Here is a 4,990-nt window from a genome sequence, read left to right on the forward strand (position 1 = left end):
CATTTTTGAAACCGGAACAAAAATGAACTCACATCTGCAGTTCTTTGTCAACCCTAACATGCACTGCTCCAATCCTTTAAACAAAGGCACTTAGAAATATTAACAAATTAATTCCCAGAATATGCATTTGGGACTCTAGATAAATACTTGTATCAAATCAGTGAAGTGCCATATTTAAAACAGCAATTTTAAAGCACTTGAAATTCACACGCTTATTTATGCACTCACACCTCTAACTGGTTTGCTGTAGTACTGGATTATTTGAACACTCAGATCGCGAGATGCTAAGAAAAGACACACACATACTTACTACGGACATAAGTGGCTCACCAGTGGCTGAAAAGCAACCTAATGGCTCAGTCAGGGACAGGACAGATCTGCCACCACCAGCCAGTCACCTTCCTGCCTTACAGCACAGCGCAGGGCAGGGCAGCGCACAGAACACACCTCTGAACCATTCCCACAAAGACTTCTTTTATGAGGTGCAAAAATGTTCTTTATGCCTACAGATTACCAAAAATGGCTTTTCCCCAGGAAATGCCAACTGCCCTTCTCTTGGCAGACATGGAGAACAAGAAAAAAATCATACATTTGAAGACTTGGACACGATCAGTTTTTGTCTTAACTAAATGAACCAGTACTTCCAATGCTTGGTCATAACCTCCAAACCACCTTACTCTTTTTGCTTTTTCAGCTTTCTCCAAGCCTGGCACCACAACTGGTCACTCCACCTTAGCTCTTCCTGCTCATGACCTCAGTGAACCCACAACAGCATTTGCCTCTCATCCGCTGATGGCAGAGTGTAATGCCCAGACGCATGATAGTAATGCACTGTAACACGCAGATCCTTCTCACAGCACCGTGTACTTTGTTCAGTAGTACTGCCTTGCAAATTACTTTTTTCTTTCTAGATGGAGTGACTGCACATCTCACTGATTTCAAAACAGTTTATAAATGTATGAAGTGAAAGCTGAACTGAAACCTTGACATCCAAAGCACTTGAAATGTCATCTTAGTTTTTTATGCAATACTTCATATTCCAGTTCAGGTTTATTAAAATACTGAACAGTCCTTAACCTAAGAGAGCCCTCAGGGACTATACTTGATATGTCCAACTAATTTGCCAGCGAACTACTAAAAGCTACTCGGAAAGCACAGACAGATCCACAAATTCAAAGGAAAGCAAGGTCATGAACTTTAATATATCAATGAATTCTCAGTGAAAGCCTGCATGCATGTTCTTACCCATGAGGAATAAACTTGTGCTTATTGCAGGGTACGAACACACACGCACGCAGGGAACCTTACAGCTACAGCCGTGCTGCTGCGTAAACAGAGATGCAAAGCTGCAGCAACTTCTTTGCTCCTCTGTACTTTTCGTACATCTTCACAGCCAGCTGTGCACTCGCTTCATAATATTCTCATCTAGACCTTTTTCCCTTTTACAGCCTGCCTCTGTGACCAGAATATGAAACCAACGCCAAGAGTCCTACTAAAATATATGATACAGATCACTTGAGAAAAAAAATACATCACTAGAATACACCATTTCCAGGTAGCTCTTGGTAATTCCTGAGACTCCTCTGCCCAGTTTTTTGGGGAGATGCTCATCCTCCAGCCTTTAGGAAAACCTTATAACTACTCCATATTTCATTTTTAAGGAACTGAAGTACCTACCAAAGACATCCTGAAAACAAAAGCAGCAGTCTTGTAACAGGCACAGTCAACTGATCTATGTTGCACTGACACAAAACCACTACAGTATTAAACCATGTTGGGAAGCTGTAAATGCACAGTATGTTTGCACAGCTGTCTGCTAGATATTTCACTATGGACATAATTTGCTTTTACAAATAATACCTTCAAGAAGCAAACACTTTAATTTTATTCATTATATTTGGAGTCACAGAACTACACAGCAACTTTGGAGTTTGGGTGAGATTGCTGGAGGTCACTTGGTCTAAGCCCTCCACACAACACAGGACCAGGTAGATGAGGTTGCCTAGAGCCATGTTCAGTCAAGGTCTGTCCATCTCCAAGGACAGAGATACCACACATTCTCTGAGCAGCCTGTTTCGCTATTGAGGTGAAAATTGTTTTCCTAATATCATACTGGCATTTTCCGTGTTGCAACTTGTGTTTTCTGCCTCCAGCGATAATGTGTCCATATGAGAACAGTCTGGCTGCTTCTTGATAGCTTCCCATTAAACAGCTCAAGAAAGAAAGAAAGAGAGAAAGAAAGATTTTTCCAGCCTCCTTACTCTTCTCTACTATGGGCCAGAAAAAAATTAATCAGTCCTCTAAATCTTTCTTAATATATTTTCCAAATAAATTTCTATATTTAAAATGCTTTTTAAGTGTAACTGCTGAAACATTCAGAGAGACTGGTAGCATAACACCAAGACCCAGAACTAAGACCCCCCCCCCCTTTGGTTATTTAACAGAGTTAAATAACTTAAAAGGAAAACTAGACAAAGAGATGACCCTTTTCACAATGTATCATGTAGCTGGAAAGGGATTTTATTTACAATATTTAAATGCAGTACTGTGAAACAAACAACTTGGTTCACAGGCAGTGCACCCGCTGCTGAACTGTCACTCCCTGACATCCTGCCTTATCTGCCAAATTGCTCATTAGGTTTGGCAATTTTCACCTGCGCCTCCAGTTTATATTTCAGCAGGGAATAAACATCAGTCTGCTTTAACGATCGTCTGCAGTGAGCTTCCAACCTCTCCTCAGAAAGCACGCAGGCACACACAAAAAACGCCTTGTGCGCTGTGTGATTTGAAAAAAAATGCAGCTCGACCGATGAAATACAACAAGAGGAAGTTTAACTTGGGTAACAGAAAAGCAGTAAAAGAGAAAGAGCCAGATAAGAAACATAAATAAATCAACTGCTTGTATTGATTAATTGTGTTTTCATATTGCAAAACAACATAGGGGGTATGGGCCAGCCTCATTTTTGTTTCCACATTTAGACAGGAAGATTCAATTTGACACAACCCCCTCATGTGCAAAGCGCAGGCTGTGTTTGTGCATGGGAAAAGAGGAGCTCCAGATGAATATTACTTCTCCAGCTGGACCTGATCTAGCTAACCTTTCCCTTGCTGGGAGAGGAGCAATGGCGTGATCTACAAACAAACAAAAGAGGTAGCATGGCAACCAGAACAAAGAGAGGAAAATCTCAGCAAGCCCTAAAGCCCCAACAAATGCACCGGGATGCTGCCCCTGAACCGAGCTGGTTCCGTGCCTCTCGGGTGCAGGTGAGCGGTCGCAGAACAGCGCAGAGCGACGCTTCTGTGAGCGAACTGCAGAGAGATAGAGCCCAGTGCGCGAGCAAAAAGCACCCGAGATGTGAAACAAAATGTCTAAAATGCTATAAACCAATTTCAGACGGAATACTGTTTTTCATTTGTTAGAAGTAAAATATTCACCGTCAAGCCTGCAATTAGCTTGAAAATTACAATAATTACAGCAATTTTGTATCCCATCTCCAATCCAATTAATAGATATATGACCTTGTCAACATGTAATAATCAGGATCTGCATCTACCACAAAACTGGATGGGTTTTATTTGCTGAATAGAACTTACACAGTAAGAAGATAATTATTTGAAATACTGAGAATACCATTTGTATGCTATGCTTCACTTCACAAGTTATAAAGGAAATACAATAGGGATATTATTTCCATTTCCAATGTATATTTAAATGAAATTTTTGAAATAGGTATGTTTAATACCAGATAATATTACTGGACTGGGATTCTAAGTCTGTGGTTTGGAACATTTAGAAACAAAATATATCTAATTGTCAACATTAAAAAGGGGGAATTAGCTAGATAGGAGAACATCTCTGATTTGTGATAACACGTTTATGATTAATTGTTTTAACCCATTTTATTTTTGCATTCTTTCATTAAAAGTGTCAAAAAGAGCTATCATTCTTATCAACAGTTTTAAAAGTCTTCTGCATTTTATTTGCGTTGTAGAGTCTTAAAGCACTTTTTGGTCAGTTTAGCAATCAGTCAACTAGCTAAGTATTCCACGTACTTTCCAGAATGACACCAAAGATAAGTGAGCTGTCTAATATATCATTGAATTTTATCTGTGCTGTATGATTTTGATACACTGACATCAATGTACTGTATAATACACCAGATAATCACACTAAGGAGAAAATGTGTATGTATTTGTCTGCTCTGCCTCCACCCAAGTTGATAACCCAGGAGGACAGCTTTTTGGCTTATGCAAATAAATTCTGCCATTAATCCTTTCCCTGTTTGAATTCTGTGTTACAAGAAAGCACAGTTGTAGCTTGAAAAGATACACACTCAAGCCTATGTAAGCTCATTGTTAAATGTTGTTCCCTTCATTTTGCAAAAAGCACTCTGGGATAAAACCCCTCAAACTTAGAGAGCTATAATTTTTCCATTTATGTTTTACCTGTTAACTTAAACACAGACTTTATCCATTAAAAGAACACCTACAGAAAAGTAGTATCCTGGGAATTACAAAGAGTTGTTTAAAATGCTGTATCTGTAGAATATCAAAGGACTGACTGATATTGATTTCTGTCAAGAATTTTCTGGAATAGAGTCACTACTTCAAAACTTCAGTGAGCAAAATGATAAACACTACAGTTGTGCTTTATCCAACATAGTCTTGCTTGAATAGTGGTTTTAACGACAATGAAAATTACACAGCAAATTTCATTGGGCGATTTTTGTCTTAATAAGCTGAAATATTCGAAGATTCTGCCTGAGCAAGAACTGTGAGATATAATTCCTACTTTGTGGCTTTGCAACAAATCTCTCTCATGTTGGAGTAAACAAAATAAAGGGATGTTCCTGGCTGTGGTTTCTGTTTTTCAATGAATAGTATTTTTGCAACACAGTAGATGCACGTATCAGCAGGTGTTTTTACAGAAAGGTGACGAGCATAACCTAGCAACACTGGCAGGGTTAGAAGGGAGTGATCCCATCCTTTG

General features: G+C 39.2%; 1 protein-coding gene across 1 annotated transcript in view; it reads right to left on the reverse strand.

Annotated features, from left to right (window-relative positions):
• The window catches only part of PARD3 (par-3 family cell polarity regulator), a 310,634-nt gene that overhangs the window by 292,503 nt on the left and 13,141 nt on the right, over positions 1 to 4,990 (reverse strand). The window lies entirely within an intron of this gene.

This window comes from Mesitornis unicolor, unplaced genomic scaffold (assembly GCF_000695765.1).
Source record: "Mesitornis unicolor isolate BGI_N332 unplaced genomic scaffold, ASM69576v1 scaffold2165, whole genome shotgun sequence".
Lineage (NCBI taxonomy): Eukaryota > Metazoa > Chordata > Aves > Mesitornithiformes > Mesitornithidae > Mesitornis > Mesitornis unicolor.